The 18,811-nt window shown below is 37.8% G+C and overlaps 1 protein-coding gene across 1 annotated transcript in view; it reads right to left on the bottom strand.

Moving 5' to 3' along the window:
* Cntnap2 (contactin associated protein 2) overlaps positions 1-18,811 on the bottom strand; it is a 2,085,894-nt gene that overhangs the window by 1,507,457 nt on the left and 559,626 nt on the right. The window lies entirely within an intron of this gene.

Below are 18,811 nucleotides of genomic sequence, written 5' to 3' on the forward strand. Positions count from 1 at the left end.
ATGTATACACACACACACACACATATGTATACACAAAATAAAACAACTATTCATTAGGCTAGTCTTTAAGATACACCAAAAGACTTCATCAATGATCATAATTTACATATCTCAATTATACCCACTATGATAAACTACAAAAGTAGTTTAAACCATTCTGGTCTAATAGCCTGAAGCAAGAGCCTTGCTCTAAGAGGATTGTAACTCAAATTTAGTCTTTAAGGATCACAGGTAGAATCCAATAATTTCATGACTAGTGAGATAACACAGAACAAAAAGCCATTCACTGCTCCATGATCATAGGGTACTCAACTCTACCAAAGTCAGAGTGTGCTCCGACATCTGCTTCCAGTCACTTGGAATAAACTTTAAAGTCCTCCAGAACCTACAGTGGGTCCCTCACCTTTCCAACTACTGTCTAGACACATGACTTCATCCTCTTCCTTCAGTGCAAGCCACTTGTTGCTAGGAGATTTCACATTTACTATTCCAAATGTTCCATATCTTACACCAGTCCTTTTCCAGGTCTGTGCTCAGTGTCGCTTTGCATGCCTAGAGACTGCCAGAGTTGTCACCTCCTCGGCACTCTACTCTTGCCCTGCTGTCCTTCTCAGCACTTAGCACCAACAGGCAATCCATGCATTATATTGCTTAACTAACTTTCTCTCTTACCAAGTTGTTGTCCTTACGGGAATGAAGTCTTTGATGGTGTATGTGAAAGTTACTCTTGTGATTGAGAGCTAAACTGCTAGATGGTAGAGAACTGATTTTCTAAAAGGGAGATTTTAATTTCTAACACATGCTCACATTGCCTAGGGTTTTGTTTAGTAAGATGGGGAATTGAGCAACACATTCCTGAAAGGTTCTCACGTCTCATGTTTATAAACAGAAAGGAAAAAGGAGCTTGCACAATACAGGGAATAAGTTAGTTTTGTTGGGCTTTTACTGAAGTGAAGTTAAATCCCTACAGGCACTGAGGAATGAATCCTCATGTACTACTTCGCTATTCAAGTGTTTAAAAATTAGAAGTTAAAGTGAACAAACCTCTTCTCACAACATGCTGTCTTATTTTTCTTAGTTATTCTCTAGGTTCCTCTGGGTACTATGACAGGTGCGTGTGATTAGATTCCCCAGAAAATCCAATGGAAAAGATCGAAAAGATGAACATAAAATATGTGTTAAAAGAAATGTGTTCACAATCTATACTGAGTGAGTGAATTTTGTTTACTGTGAAAATGTACTATTAAATTTAGCTGTAACCAGACAGAGATGCTTTTTATTTCCAGTTTTTAATTCTTAGAGTCTAATTTTAAATCAGTTTTGGCAAAGCTCCTGCATCTAACCTGGAAGTGTTCCTTCTGATGTTCACATCATGTTAGAAATGGGATCATATCGGTTGTGATAGCGCATGCCTTTAAACTGGCTTTAGACAGGGTGCTGTGGCAAGATGGCGAGAGGAAGGGACAATATTTTCCCCTCATGGTTCTAAGGCATCATGACAAAATTTAGACCAATAACCACATGGTGAACAAGAAGTTTAAGTTGGTGATTAATACTGAGGAGGAAGGATGATCAAGGGCTCAATGTTGGTTGGGGGAGGAAGTTCTAGGAAGTTTGTCAAAAGAAGTCTTTCTGATAAAGAAACATCACAGTAGTTATTGATCAGAAGAAGATGAGGAGTTGAGGCACAGAAAAATCAACATCACTGTCCTGGGAGGATCTTTCCTAATCTAAGCCTTCAGATACTTGACAACAATAAACAACAAGTTTCTTGAAAAAAAGTATTTAATAACTTAATATATAGCTACAGTAATTGAAATAAAATGACATCTATAGCAATTTCTTAATGATCTTTTAGCAGGTAATGCAATTAAAATTTAGATGTATATACCTATTTACTTTTAAAGCCTAAAAATTTGCTTTGGTAGCAATTAATTTTAATACTAACTATGTTTCATTAATTTGGAAATCGATTAAGATACATTTTAAAATTTAAAAACATCAACTAAAATCCTATAATTATCCTTCTAATTATGGAATTGGAGTAAGAAAAATAAAAGTTTGCATACAAACTATGTTCGGTAAATGGTAACTGTAGAATGGTCACAATTTAAGCACTGGCAATTTCACAGTTTTCTTAATTCAAACACAATATACAACTTCAGCATTAGACAAAACATTTTTCTCTTAATTACAAATATATTGGTGCCTTAATTCCAGCCTTATACAGTTGTAAACATATCATGCAATAAAGTCTATTTATTCCATTTTCCATGAATGACTAGTAGACAATCCTATATAAAAGTACTAAACATGAAGTATGAAAATAATATTTAGTATGTAATTTTGAGTAGAATGTAATCAATCGCTAAAAATGTGGAGGTGAGTGGGTCTTTAGTCTCCAATCTCTTAGAAGTGTGTGGCCATGAATATGCCAATTCATCCCTTTTTTAATATCCAACACAATAACGAGGGAATTTAGCTAAGTTTCTATGAAGCCCAGAAAATGTTGAGAATTTCCAGTACAGAACTCTGACCCACAGGCCAACACCAAGCCTGAGTTTTCTTTTCTAAGAATTGTTGCTAGCACAGAGCTTTAATTAATAATGCGGTATCCATGTATGCTTTTGCACAGTGACAGAGAGTTTCAGTACAGGCCAGGAAATCTGTAAAGCTGAGATCTTTACTATCAACTAGTTGGACACTCACTGAGGTATTCAGAAGAGGAAAAACTAGTGACTATTTACATTGTCCAGAAAGAATAAGGTCTGAAGAACTGGAAAACTGCAGATAGGTGGAAAGAAGATAGAAGATTCTAGAAAAAAAATGAAACAGCTTAAGCATCATCAGAAGTCACAGTGGGTATGCAATTCCCTCTTGATTGCTGTAGCTGCACTCCAGGCCTGTGTATATTGCCATAGTGCCTGTTATGATGAACCGTCTGTTTTTATTCTGATTGCAATAATGATTAAGACATATGGCAACATCTAAAAGCTTGGCTTGCTTATTAGGCTAAGGAATGTATTTCAATATAGTAGTTATGAAACAGTAGGGTATCCGGCAAAGCCCTAGAGAAGGCAACCATCTTAAGAGAGTAATAAATAAAAGTGGAGGGAGGTCTGAGGTAATCCAGGATTGCAGTTCCTGTGTGAGGATGCACTCTGGCTCTACAGTCATGCAGCCATTGCGAATTTTTCAACTCCAGAGTGCTTTCCTTTCAGGAAATCTTGGATGAAAACTAGAGGAGCAGATGGGCCTTGAGTTTTATTTTCATACAATTTCAGTCCATCAGGAAGGCAGAATAGCTGTAAGAATGCAGCACTAACTCAGGATGAAATGGAGGAAATAGCTGGCAGACAGATAGGAAGTAGTTGTTGCTTTTTACTGACTGAGCATGCTCTTTGCTGTCAAGAATTACAGGAAGAAGTTGGCAAAGTTCAGCCACCCCAGATCACCTTTAAGAACAAGGGACAAGACACTAGAACTAAGCAGGGACTTCTAGACAGTGAGCACCTCATTTGCATGTAGGGAAGACATTCACTTGGAGAGGTATGTTCTCATTAGAAAGCATCTCCCAGCATTCTCCATGTGCCCTACATCTCTAAATCTGAAGGTGAAGCTATGACAGCCCCATCTACACTGTTACTCTGCATTAGGGTTTCATGAAAGCTCCTCCACAGTAGGGAGATGCTGAAGAATTCTTTCTGGGCCTCTTAATAGCTCATACTGCACCTCCCATCCACCAGGCTCCAGCCTTACTCTATAAGATCAAAACTGTCTTGAATTCCACAAGGAATCATGTGTGGATTCTGCTTCCCGTTTTTCTTAGTAGGATTGCCATTCCATTGGGAGTCTTCTGTCTTTGATGCTATTTCAGGCTCTGCAATACTTTCCCAGGGTTTCAGTATTACATTTTGTTTACTGTTTCTGATTCTTTCTGTGCTGTCTTTTCATGCACTTGTCTAACGTTCCTCGTGACCTCTCTGCTATTTGCTGTGCTTTTGACTGGTCTATTTACCTAGACTCATTACTACAAAGACAGTGGGATATGGCAGGGACAAATGAAGTATTCCAATCTTTCATTGACTCTGATGGACATCTTCAGGAGTTAGATGAAAAGAAAACTGAAGTCATGACCCAAGTACCTCTTTAGTAACCACTGAGATTAATGCAGTCTTCCAATGATTTTCTAGTAAATTATTAGTAGCATTAAACTGGCTAAGAGAAGACTTGGACAGGATCTATTATACAGTTTAGAGAGTTTATCCACATGAATATACATCTTTGTTTTTCTCCATTTCTTTTTTTAGAAAGAAAAAAAGGAAAGACAGAAGACAGGAGAAAGAGAGGAAGGAAAAATGAAGGAAGAGAGAAAGGAAGTAAAAGAGTGAAATTTTTTTATAGCTATGACATAACCTACTATTTTTATTCCATAAACTTGAGCAGCTGATTGAACACCTATTTCACTGTGGCACATTTAACAGCTTGATATTTTGTCTTATTTTCTTGACACACTTTATTTGACTAGGCACTGTTTACTCACCTCCAAGCCTTGCTAACTTTAGCGTGACAATATAATACTAAACACACTTAGCTCATTCATTCCCCATGTCCTTGTGAAATCCTCATCCCCAAAGACTTTTCTTGTGCATAATCATATCCAGAGGCCAAATCTTGTTAAAGTTTAATCTACAATTTGTATTTTCTTCTATTTAAGTGTTGAATTTTCCTTTAAAATGTGTAGCTTTTGCAGCAAGTCAAACGATGCCTTCTTTCAATACAACTTTTAAGAAAGACTGATTCATTTTTAATTGTGTGTGTGTATGGTCACAGGGAGTATTTTGTGTGTGCATATGCTTGGAGGTGTTTGTGGAGGTCAGAAGAGACATCCTATACTCTGGAGCTGAGTTACAAGCAGTTATGAGCTGCCAAACACAGGTTTGGGTACTGAACTAAGTTCCCATACAAGAACAGTATTTTCCTTTAACTACTAATCAATCTCTGTAGTCCCTTACTTCAGTACTTCTATAATTTACTTTAAATACTGAAATAATTAGACCAACTGGCACTTTTGTTTGTTTGTTTACCATTGTGCGGTAGGTGTTTTCTTAGATTTGTGCGGTGCTTTGATAGGAATGACCCCATAGGCTAATATATTGGAATGCAGATGCTTGGTCATTAGAGAGTGGCACTACTTGAAAGGGATTAGGTGGTGTGGCCTTGTTCAAGTAGGTGTGGCCTTGTAGCAGGAAGTGTGTCACCAGAGGTGGGCTGTGGGTTTCAAAAGCCTAAGCAGTCCCAGTGTCTCTCTCTTCTTGCAGCCTTTGGGTCCAGATGTAGAACTCTTAGCTACTTCTCCAGCGCTGTGTCTGCCTGCGTGCTATCATGTTTTCTGCCATGATGAGAATGGACTATACCTCAGGAGCTGTAAGCAAACCCCAATGAAATGCTTTCTTTTATAAGAGTAACTGTGGGCTTGGTGTTCTTTCACAGCAATAGGACACTGAGTAAGACAACTAGTTAAGACTTCAAAGATAGTAATTAGTTAGCATTTCACCAGTATTACCAGAGCAGTGGACAGAACATGCTCTTAGGATTTTATTACTTGATATTATTACATGAATTTGAGGAACTTATGTAAGACCATGATATGCACTGTCTCATTCATTTTCCACTTTTTAAAAGCTTTTTGTTCAGTTTATAGTCAGTTCTGTGATTTTTTTAATCCCAGGAATTGAAAAGCAAATGGTTAAGAAATATAATAGAAGTACTAGAAAAATGTCCTCCTGCAGGACAAGACAATATTGCCTTCTATTCAATCTGTTCTTGTCTATCCATTATTCTCACCTTGTTCCCCACCCCAAACCCCCATCATTAGAGATTATATATCAGATTCAAGAATGTTTGCTCCAGCATCCCTAGTATGGCATACTTTTTGTCACTGGAAATAAGATCAATCTTTTCCTCTTCTATAAAACTTCATACAATGCTTATAAATATTCTCATTACCATGAGTAGTTTTTATGGCTAGTCTTCATATATAAATACCCATGTTCACATGCCTCTTTTAATAAAACAGGCACATTTACATATGCGCATTAATAGCATCTGAAATATGCACGTCCTAGATAGAATATATATCTATCTGTTCATTATCAGAAAATAATTTCCAATCTGTATTTTAGATACATTTTACTGAGTAATCTATTGCATAAATTCCAATAAAGCTATTGTTGCATTTTAATGCATTTCTTAGTACACAGAGAATTTTAATATTTGCATGAAATTTTTTTATGGGATAGCTAACTTCTTTGTACAGAAAACATGCAGGTCATATAATTATTAAAAAATAAAACTCGATTGAGAATTAATTTTCAATAAAAACAATGTAAGAGTGAAATTTGGTGCAAGGAATGGCTTAGCAGTTTTGTGCATTTGTAACTCATGCAGAACATGTGGTTTTGTTTTAGAGAGCACACATGACATATTACAGTCCCTTGTAAATCCTCTTCCAGGCATCGTCTATGTGCCATGGACTACTGAATGCATGGGGTGTACATACGCTCACACAGGCACACACACTGTGTTGGCTAGTTTTATGTTGAGACAATCTAGAGTCAACAGAAAAGAATGAGTCTTAATTAAGAAACCATCTACATAAGACTGGGCCGTAGGAAAGTCAGTAGGGCATTTGCTTAATTATTTATTGGGAAAGGGTCCAGCCCATTGCTGGTAGGGGCATCCCTAAACTGGTAGTCCTGAGTTCTCTAAGAAAACAGGCTTAAACTGGGCAGTGACGGTGCACACCTTTAAGGCCAGCAATTGGGAGGCAGAGGCAGGCAGATCTCTGTGAGTCTGAGGTCAGCCTTTTCTACAAAAGTTAGTTCTGGGATAGGCTCCAAAGCTACAAAGAAACCCTGTCAAGAAAAAAAAAAAAAAAAAAAAAAAAAGCAGGCAGAATAACCCAGGGGAAGCAAGCCAGTAGTCTGCATCAGTTCTTGCCTCCAGGTTCCTGCATAAATTCCCCATTGCTTTGATGGTGAAGTGTCATATGGAACTATGAACAAATAATCACTTTCTGTTTGATTGAAAGTGAGACCCCAGCCCCCTAACACCCCTTTATGCAAGGAGTCTGCATCGATGGAACAGAGTGCTCCATCTCAAGTCCCCTGCCCCTGGGAGTTGCCTTGGGCCAGATTCCACCTTGGGACTCCAACTCCCAGCCTGCCAAGTGCTGACCCCTCCCCAGGGAGGGTGAGGACAACTCCCACATGCTATTTAGGCTGGTGCTGTCATGGTCTCTGGGGTTTGTGTGGGCTACTCTCTCCGCCATGCTATCCCTGCCCACCTGGGAGGGCGGCATTTATTAAATGTGGGCATTTTTTATTTGGTCTAACTTGGTTTGGTTGGTGTTCTTTGTATACTTTCCTCCCCAAGTTGCTTTTGGTCATGGTATTTCATGAAAGCAATAGCAACCCTAACTAACACACACACATAAAATAATAATAATAAACAAAGGAGGTGGCTTTGCTACAGCATAAAACAACCTTGTAGAGACAATGGCCAAAAAGAGAAATTCAATTATGTTTTCACCATGTGTTAATTTAGTAGAACTGCAACTAGGAACTAAGGCATGTACTTTGTACATAATGAAATGTATAAAGTTGTTTTCCTAAGTTAAACAACAACCCACTCCCTCCTTTCTTTCACTTTTCTTTGCATCTTTCCTTTGTCTTATCAGACAGAGCTGACTCCACAGTTATCCATTTTGTTTTAACATATTTTTAATTTTTCTTTGAGAATTTTATGTATACATGTAGTGAATTTTGATAATATGCCACTACCCCCTTCCACTTCTTCCCAGACACCCCAAACTCCCTTCCCAACTTCAAATCATTTTTTTAAAAACCCACTGAATCCAATTCATGCTGTTTATATACTCACAGACGTCGGGTAATTCACTGGAGCAAGGGCAACATACCTAGGTTCACATAACTGAAGAAAACAGATTCTCTCTTCCCCAGTGAGCATCATCTGCCAATAGCATCTCTGCTAGTGTTCAGGATGTATGAGTTTGATACCCACAATGGAATTGTGATTGCTTCAGCGTATGTGGGTCTCATTCAAGCAACCGTTTCATGTTTGAGTTCTTGTACGCAATGGTTCTGTAATGTTCAGAAGATGCTGTTTCACAGCACTCCCATCAACTTCTGCCTTTACAACCTTCCTTCCCCCTCTTCTTTAACGACAAATAGAATAGATATGATACAGATGTTGCATTTAGGGCCGAGCGCTCCACAGTTACTTATTTTTCTTCAGTTTCTATTCTGCACAGTAAAAACCAATGACTGCCATATGCATTTTAGTCATTAAGAACCTAAATGAGGCAGCCGTCTCCACTTCAAATTTATCATTGCCAAATTGGATCATGTATTAATGGTAGAAATCATTAAAACTAAATTAGTAGATAAAAGATAGTAATATCAATTATTTATGGAGTACTTTCATGACCAGAAATATTAACTAATATTTTGAGTGGACTTTTAAAAATGAATTATTATTGTAATTGGTTGGGATAGGTATTATTACCATATCCAAGTCAAAGCTGAAACTCTTACTGCTACAAGATGTGATGATTTCAGCCACATAAGGCTGATATTTCCTGGTTAAGGACCCCCAGGCATGGAGGAGCCTGAATGTTAAAGGGCCCAGCATGACCCACATGCATGCATGTGTGATTAAGTCCACTATCATTCAGCTAAGCCCCTGAGTGCATTCTTGAGCCTGTATTCTGTGTCATCTGCATATGAAGTAGTCATGCCAACCCCCTGCGTGTATGTATTAGGCAGCTTTTAAAAAGCTGTTTCTCTGCACACCAATTCCCCAGGCCTGTGTGCACCCCTTCTAATAAACTCCTAAGTGAGTTTGTTGCTTCTTCTGTGTTTCCTTCTTGCTCGAAACAGGTAATTTCACAAGATATTAGAGTTATAACCAAATCTTAGTTATATCTGGTTATAAATCCTGTACATTTAAGGACATTTCAAGGGTATACCATCTCTTGACTCACCTCAGTTAAAACTCATACCTGTGTACTGAGTTTGGAAGCTATGCTGACCTCCTAATCACACTGAAACTAACAGATATGTTCTCCCCACACTCAATTTTCATCTGACTTAAATAATGTCCTTTATAACAACATCATATCAATTTCACTATTATCTATGCCTTATAAGACCCACCTCTTTCAACTCAAAAAGGTGCTAACAGTTTTAAATAGTTATTCTCAAAGAGACTCATACATAATCAGTCATTCAATAACTATGCAGCTCAGTAAAGTACATGGGTGTCATCCTATTTGTCCATTCAATACATATTTATTGGGTACTTACTTCCTGCTTCAATCTTTATCTCTTTATAATGCATTCTCTTCACTGTTGCCAAATCGACCTTTTACAAATGGAGATCAGATTAAGGCATTATGGGACAACCGCCTGCTATCCTCCCTTCTCAAGGGAGCCCTGGGTGGTCCAGCCTTGCAGTAACTAGTAACTCTAGGAGTGTTTTGTTTTCTTCCTCCTTCTAAGAGATTAACTGTACTTTCTCTTTTTATAATACTCTTCCTTCCCCAATTGGGTCTACAATGCCTGGTTTCTTTTCTGATTCCAGGTCAGAAACTACCTCCTCTCTACTGTGTTTATCTGACGTCATCAACTCAACTAGCTCACATGTTCAGTACGGTATCACACTGCCTCATATTGTTCATGGTGTTAATTGAAATCTAACATACTTTCAAACTAGTATTTTTGCTTTCTTTGTAAGAGTAGAGACTGTTACTGAGTTTTGTGTCCTTTCTTGCTAGCACCTCTGAGCTGGATAGGAAGCATGAGCTCTGTAGTTATTGAGACAATGTGGAAATAAATCCATCTGAAATTAACAATGTAAACACTATGTGGCTTTACATATTGAAACATAATCACTTTTTCCATTTCACTCCTAAAAGATAGGTCGTTTTTGTTCTGCCCATTTAAAACTGCGCATTACTGGAGAGTTGGGCCCACTCTTTAATCTATGGACAAACCTCCCCTCGTCTTTTTCCACAAGGAAGATCACTGTTCTGAACTTTACTAATTGAAAATTTTGAAACATTTTGTAGAATAGATTATAAAAGGAAAGATTCAATATTTTAGCTTTAAGTCTTGATTAGTTCATATTAATTTTATTTTACTCTCCGATAGTCATATAGAAGAAAATGCAAATGTAGTACAGTCTAAAACCCAGGCACACTTGTGAAACTAGCTGTAAATCAAATAGGAAATTGTCTGGTCGGCATGTACCAAGGGCAAATTACTTGGAGACATAGTTCAAATTCTTCTGGACATTTAGCAGCTGCACAGTGTTTCTGACAGATGGTATAACAGATGAATCCGTTTCAAATTGTCCACTAAACTGTGATATATACTCCGGAAGAGTACATTTGTGAGACTTTTCAAAGTAAGCTAAGCTTTTATCTCCATTAAATCGATTTCTTTATTTTTATATAACTAAATTCTATAGCAAGAAATCATAAAGATCTTCTTTCTTCCATTTCTAAGATCCTGAATTGTTTTTGAGATTTTAATTCTGATCTCATCATCCTAAAAAAAATAGTGTAGAAAATGAAACTTGAGTGTTAAAACCAAAGAGAAACTGTAATCCTTAATTATTGATGGTAGCAATATTTGTTTTAAGTTCTGAAGGAAACAGAACTACTTTCCTAGTTTACTTATTTCTCTCTCTCTCTCTCTCTCTCTCTCTCTCTCTCTCTCTCTCTCTCTCTCTCTCTCTCTGTGTGTGTGTGTGTAGTTGTGCACATGTTGATGTTAGAAGAAAATCTTGGAAATTGGTCTTTGAAAGATTTATGGCAGCGTGACCGTGGTGTTTGGGAGACTGTTTTGGGTGAGAGACAGATACGCCATGCAGAGAGAGCTTAGGTATAGAGTTTATTTAATGGGTAAGGGGATTATGGAGTGAAGAGATAAAGAGAAAGAGAGACAGAGAAATTGGGGGGAGGGAGAGAGAGAATGGATAGAAAGAAGGAGATTAGTTTGCCTAGGCAGAAGAAGCGGGAGATTGGGGTGGGCAGAACTTGTCTGTTAAAAGGACAGGGTACCTATGTGACAGAAAATGTCACCAAATGATAACAGTCCTTATCTTTCATCTCATTTGAGATGGGATTTTTTGTTGTTTCCTGTGCATGTAAAAGGATAGGCAGCCTTAAGACCACAGGAAATAAACTCATCTTCTTCTCCCATCTTACTGTAGAGTGCTGAGATTACACACTTGCAGGACACATCCAGCTTTATATGGGGTCTGAAGATCCAATTCAGGTCACCACACTTACAGTAAGGGATTTACCCACTAAGTCACTTCCTTGATCTCTATCTAGAAGCTAAATAAACTAATAATTAGATATTGTTAAATCAATTGCAATATAGGAAAATGGTCTAGAGTTTGTTTGTATGGATAATTTTATTAATTTTATTAAGAAGAGTATTTTATAATAAGAAGTTCTATTCAGGTGTATTCATGAACATTTTCCTCTTCTGTCTTTAATTGACTGAGCTACTCTGGACAAACATCTTCTAATGTTCTTTGCTTAGGTCATTGCTGTCAGGTCATGTGCTCAGCAGTTAAAGTAAAAAGTGGAGAACTGTAGGGTGGTTAGAGTGAAGCTGCAGAAGAATGTTTAATTAACTTGCAACTATGTGTCACATAAGCCTAAAAATTAGTCTATGAGATCAGCTCTGCAAAAGCTATGCTCATAACTTAAAAACCTAACTGAAAAATAAGCTCATCACAAAACTACTTATGTGATCTTTCACTAATTAAATCTTTACTGGTCTCTGATTTCTTCTGCTATCTACAGTTCTAAAATATTCTTTAAGTCATACAACATGAAAAATTATACATAATCAGGACTAGATGTAAGGAACATACTTATTTATCAATTTCCTTAATGGTTGCTGACTGTGTAATGTGGTGGGTAACAGAGAACACTCATTTATGATAAATATTAAAATATAAAGCATTTCAGATAATGGTTACTGTCTTGTGGACAGTGAAGCAGGAGAGGAAGATGAGGGTTTGGAGTGAGTTTTTAATGTCATTCAATGAGGTACTCAGGGAGACCACTTGGGTGGGGCTGATTTCAGCTTCAGGGAGAAGGAACAAGCCTGGGATAACAGCACACACAAGAAAAGACATGTGAGAGGAGGACATGTAGGGGAGGGTTGCTAAGGACAGAAAGATTGAAGGGCTTTGTAGGGTAGTGAGGAGGGGGTTAATTAAATGAAAAAATACGTAGTCTGTGACAGTAGAAAATTGGATGAGTTCCATTAATTGCAGAGAAAAAGAACTTTTAATGTATTATAAAGGAAGTGAGAGCTTAATGCAAGAAGGATTCTCTTTCTGTCTAGAAATCATTCTAATTTCCCTTTGAACAATGTCATTTAAGGCTGCAAATGTACAAAATCTACAACATTTTATTGTCAATGTTTATCAAAAGGAAAATATACTGATCGAAAGGAAATTCATGTTGAAAAGTGTGAAGACTTAGGTTCAATGACCTCTCAGCTATCTACTTAGTCCAGCATGCTCTCATTTTGAATATCTGGTATTTAACCAGTTTAGATTTCAGTTACATGTATATATATATATATATATATATATATATATATATATATATATATAGACAGGGATGGTGTCCTGGTGTCTGGAATCTGAAGTCATCATTCCTCCCAGGGGCACTCCATAACACAGTGGCCTGAGGAGTGGATCAAAGGGGCAGAGGTTGTAATTTTAGAGAGGTTATCCCGTGATTGAAGAAGTGCACAGTTGACCATGGCCAACGGGACAGAAGAGGTCAGCTGAGTTCTGCTTTAAAATAGTGACTGTGAAGACAGTGTAATGTTTTGATATGTTAAATGGATGGAAAATGCTAGGGAAGAGCATTACAGAAAGTTTGAGTGCTGTAGAAGGAGTAAAGATGAAAATGTGTGATGGTGTGCTATCCTAAAGGAGTCTAAGACAACACCAGACTGTAGAAAACAGCCACTGCCAAATGCAGCAGCAACAACAAACCTGTCCTCAGTGTCCAACCCTTCTTTCCCTCTGGGTAGATGGACAAGCAGAAATCTTCCTCAAGGTGCCAACACTACTGCAAATTTAGTACCCCTCCTTGTTTTGCAAAAAATAAATTTCCAGTATGTGGTGGCAATCATGACAGTAAAATTCTGTACTTAGTTTCTTTACTCATTTCATGTCTTGAGTCTGATTCTATCATGAGTGGACAACTCCATTAGGACAGACTACAGGATTGCACATTAGAGAATGTATTCTCAGCACAGAGGCAAGTTGTACCCATAACAGACAGCACATAGGATAGTGTTCATCCCAGATACGAGTTTCTGAAAGGTGAGAATGTGGCTTTGCTAAGTAAGCAAACGTATCCAATTGGCCTTATTTGTATGCCTCTAATTTATTCTATTAATAAATGTTCATTGAATGCTTATTGTGTTTCATTCAAATCTTCCAAGGTTAGTAAATAACATGTTACAAATGTGGGTTATATTTTATAAGCCTTGAAAAGCCACTAATATGTGCTTCTTTATTGAGTAATGACATGTCTATATTTGATATATATTAATTTTATTTGAGGGTTATGTCTTTCTATGTAGCCCACGATGGCCTCTAAATCTCTATCATTATGCTCTAGTTTTCTGATTGCCAGAATTAGAGGCAGAGGCTACTGTGTCCTATTTATATCTATATCTTAGAGAAAGAAAATTTTGGTAGCCAGTTGGAAAGTCAGTATTGGAGATGTTATCTAGAGACAGTAGACCCTTAGATAGCCAGGCAAGTTAGAAGTGGCATGCACCTGAGCATCCCCAGCATTGGGATTGTAGGAGAAAAGCTCTGGTCATGTTGGAAGCCACTTGAACTTAGAGTTTAGTCACATGTGTGAGGTGGCAGAAGGAACAGAAACAAGCCTCCCGTGACTTCTTCTGTGGTTACAGGGAAGACTGTGGAGCTGTTTATTGAGCAAGGATAAAACATGTCTTGAATCTCTTTCCTTTGATGTTTGACTATAAGAGGATATTTTACTTGTTTAAAGATAACCATTAAGATTATGGTTCCATACTCCACTGATTTCATATTTTTGATGAAAATTGTTAGTCATAGGCTAAAAATTTTTTATTAGTAACTAATTTGTCAAAATGACTGTTTGCTTAACTAGGAAATAGTAACTAAAAGTGATGGACCTGAGACTTTAAGATGCCCACTGGTCTCTGCAGACCACACTAGCAAGGACACATTTATACTTCAGTATGTGACATTGTGCTGCTGAACACTGTCCTCCCAAGGCTGCTCATTAGTTGGAACTCTGTTTAATCAGAACAATTTCATATGGAGACAACTTGGAAAAGAAAGCAACTGTACATCCACTCTTGAACCTTTCTCTCCATATTGTTTTTTAAATCACCTCTGATTTTCTTCCAGATGCCCCTGTCTTTGATTATTAGAAAGACATTATATTCCAAGGAAAGTTGCTTATTTTGCCATATAACTTTTAGATAATATTTGAATCCCCCCCCCCACTCCCAAAAAAGACTCTGTGGAGAAACACAGTGTGCTACTTGAAGAAAGAAATAATTTCAGATGGAACTAAAGTCAGAAAAGAAAAGGGTTTGAACTATTTTTGCCACCATTTCTGGTCCTGGGGAGACTGCATTTTGTCTGTGACAGTGAAGACTATAAATAAGCAGATGGGACAGAAGCAAACTTGTCCTACATGCAGGAGTAGGGCAAGGGCAAGTTCAGAATGACAGATTAGGAAGAAAGGATTAGAAAGGAAGTCAGTTGTAGATGAACCAGTAGGAGGCAGGAGCTTGGAGATTCAAACCTAAGGCAGGACACTATATCTACAGCCTTGGTCTGGCTAGCTCACTTGGCCCTCACCCTCTCATTTCTCATTCCCCCAGTCCCTATTCTCTCACTGTTCATCCTTTCAGTTTTCTCCCTCACAGGTTTCATCCCTTCAGCCTCCATCCTGTAAGATCCCATCCCATCTATACCCATTCCACCATCCCTGCTGTCTCAACTCCTATCCACTCAACTCCATCCTCTGCCCCTTATTCCAACAGTTCCCATGCATTGCAAAATCATTTCCCCATCCCTCACAGGTATCTTTCAGAAGGGCTATTGTTCAGGATACTCACACAGTGAAAAAGAGGTCTTATGCCTCCTGGGGACATGAAGAAGGGAAAACAGAAGCAAGAAAACACACAGCAATGAGGCTAATCAGGGGCTATAAAGTGACACTTTGATTAATTGGCCAGGTGGGTATGGAGAAGTGGTAAGAGAAAGAGGTTAAAGTAAATAGCCCGCTGAGCCTTAAGAGCTAAGTGGAGAATTCTGCATCACAACTAGAAAGCAATTGGGAATGATTATCAATTTATTTATGAAGAAATTGCAGAATTAAATATTAAAGCAAATTTATATCATATAGGCAATCTGCATTTTTAAGGTCCCATAGAAAGATTTCCAGAGAGTCATTACCAGATAGGATGAGACCATGTTGAGAAAACAACATAAGCAGATATAGGAAAGAAATGAAGGCAGCAAATCCACTGGGTTTTGTATGGCCAGAGTTGATGCAGCTCCTAAGACATAGCAGAAGGTGAGTTTTACATTTCCCAATAAGAAATAGAGCCACAGTAACGAAACCAAGCGATACACATCTGTTCATGACTTTGACACTGGAGGGAGGGGTGCAGCTTTTGGGAAAAACTTTCACTGCTTTCCTAGCACAGACATATTTACCTAAACCTCGGAGTCTGAATCTGGAAAAGGTAAATTCTAATTTGTACTTGGTCCCCGACTCTCTTGAGGAAGTCACATATTAACATTGAATCTCTGCTCTCCTGTCTCTGGAGAACAGCCAGTAGATGCCAGGTCCTCGGGGCACTTTCCATGCCTGACAATACTGGATTTTGGTTTTAGCATATGGTTGGTGTTCATTAGAGTGCCAAATTAAACTAAACCCATCCTTTACTTTGAAAAAAATGGATAAACTGATCATTACTTGTATAAATTGATTAAAGTTATTTATTCATTTATATAGCTTATATGGGGGGGATTAAATCCACAGTCTCCTCCACACTAGGTAAATGTTTTATCCTGAGCTACACACTAGCTATTAACCTTGCATTTAAAAAAAATCACAGTATATTTCTTAGTGCTGGCATGACTTTCAGCAAAGTGCTGACAGAAAACTCTTGCATTGCTTTCCAGGCTAGACTCACTTATTGTGATTTGATGAACCATCAAAGTAATAGATAATGACACCACATTCTTTGTCAATAAAGCCTGGGACATGCTGCCATCTCTATTCACCTGAATGTATCTCGATTTAAAAAAAAAAAAAAAAATGTCAGCCACTTACCTCTGTCTTCATAGCAGAAGTGGCTCATTGTCTGGCTATATCATTGCAATTGTTCTTTTTTATGAGAAACAGATATTCAAAGGGACCTGAATTACTGACTCAAAATGTTCACATGGAGGGACTTTTCATCGCTTATGCTTGAAACGAATTTTGCTTTATGGTTACTTTATTCTCTCACACACTAAAAAGCTGAGTAGGTGAGTGATGTGATGGATTATAAACAGCCATGAGACAGTGTCCTATGCCCTGTGCCTTCTATTTAGGATGGATTTCTGAAGAATTATGTGTATGTGTTTGTAAATATACTAACATATGCATTGGATATACATCTTACCAATGTTTGAATGCTAAAAAAATGTTTAAATTATATAAAAAAGTAAATCTCCCAGTTATTAAAATTTTACAATCTTGTCCCACACTTTCAAATGTTCCAAAGACTGAGAAAAAGGAGTAAAGACCTGACATTAGCATTTAGGAGACCTCTAATGTACCCCTGGTGAATTTATTTTTGTTATTCATGCTTCAGTCCATCGTTTGGTGTCGAAGAACCTTAGTTTTGGCTTTGATAAAATAGAGATGAAGTTGAAAAATAAAGTCTTGTAAGTATCATTGGGAGGCCTGTGTTTACAAATGAAATTTGGTGCTTGTAAAACTGGTGTGGTTAATAAACATAACTCTGTATATAGTGTTTATATTGTTATTTATTATTGATACTATACTTCATGTACTTATGGGGTACTTACAATGCACAATACTCAAATAAAAATAGTATGATGGAGATTGCTTGGATTTAAGACTTTAGAAAATAAAAAGATACTTATCATATAATATTAAGTGCCTTAATCATGATAAAACTTTTTCAAGAATGTGCTACAAGTGTCTATGGTTATGACATCAATGTTTTCATTGAATAAAATGTCATCAATCATCCGGTAAGCTAATGAAATGTTGAAAATGCCTTTTAAACTATGAAGCCATATATCAATATTAGCTACTTTCACTAATGTATAAAATAAATGTAATTAAACATGTGATATCATCATTTTATCACAGTTTCATCCCCAAATATGATACATTATTAACTCTATAAAAACAGACAATTTGTCAGTAATTTAAAATATTGTCCTCATTAAGATACCATCTTACACCGGTCAGAATGGCTAAAATCAAAAACACCAATGATAGCCTCTGCTGGAGAGGTTGTGGAGAAAGGGGCACTCTCATCCATTGCTGGTGGCAATGCAAACTTGTTCAACCACTTTGGAAAGCAGTGTGGCGGTTTCTCAGGAAAGTCGGGTTCAACCTACCTCTTGACCCAGCAATACCACTATTGGGAATATACCCAAGAGATGCCCAAACATACAACAAAAGTATATGCGCAACTATGTTCATAGCAGCATTGTTTGTAATTGCCAGAACCTGGAAACAACCTAGATGTCCTTCAATGGAAGAATGGATGAAGAAAGTATGGAATATATACATATTAGAGTACTACTCAGCAGTAAAAAACAATGACTTCTTGAATTTTGCATACAAATGGACGGAAATTGAAAACACTATCCTGAGTGAGGTAAGCCAGACCCAAAAAGAGGAACATGGGATGTACTCACTCATATTTGGTTTCTAGCCATAAATAAAGGACATTGAGACTATAATTCGTGACTCTAGAGAAGCTAAATAAGAAGGTGAACCCAAAGAAAAACATATAAGCATCCCCCCTGAATATTAACCTTCATCAGGCGATGAAAGAAGACAGAGACAGAGACCAACATTGGAGCACTGGACTGAAGTCTCACGATCCAAAGGAGGAGCAGAAGGAGAGTGAGCACGAGCAAGGAACTCAGGACGGCGAGGGGTGCACCCACACACTGAGGCAATGGGGATGATCTATCGGGAACTCACCAAGGCCAGCTGGCCGGGGACTGAAAAAGCATGGGACAAAACCGGTCTCGCTGAACATAATGGACAATGAGGACTACTGAGAACTGAAGAACAATGGCAATGGGTTCTTGATCCTATTGCATGTAATGGCTTTGTGGGAGCCCAGGTAGTTTGGATGCTCACCTTAATAGACCTAGATGGAGGTGGGTGGTCCTTGGACCTCCCACAGGGCAGAGAAACCTGCTTGCTCTTTGGGCTGAGGAGGAAGGAAGACTTGATTGGGGGAGGGGGAGGGAATGGGAGGTGGTGGCGGGGAAGAGGCAGAAATCTTTAATAATTAAATTAATTAATTAATAAAAAAAATCAGCAAGAAAAAAAATAACAATTTCTAAATTGAAGCTCCTTTAGTATCAAAATAAAGCTTTTAACTCACAAAAAAAAATATTG

This window comes from Chionomys nivalis, chromosome 1 (genome assembly GCF_950005125.1).
Source record: "Chionomys nivalis chromosome 1, mChiNiv1.1, whole genome shotgun sequence".
NCBI lineage: Eukaryota > Metazoa > Chordata > Mammalia > Rodentia > Cricetidae > Chionomys > Chionomys nivalis.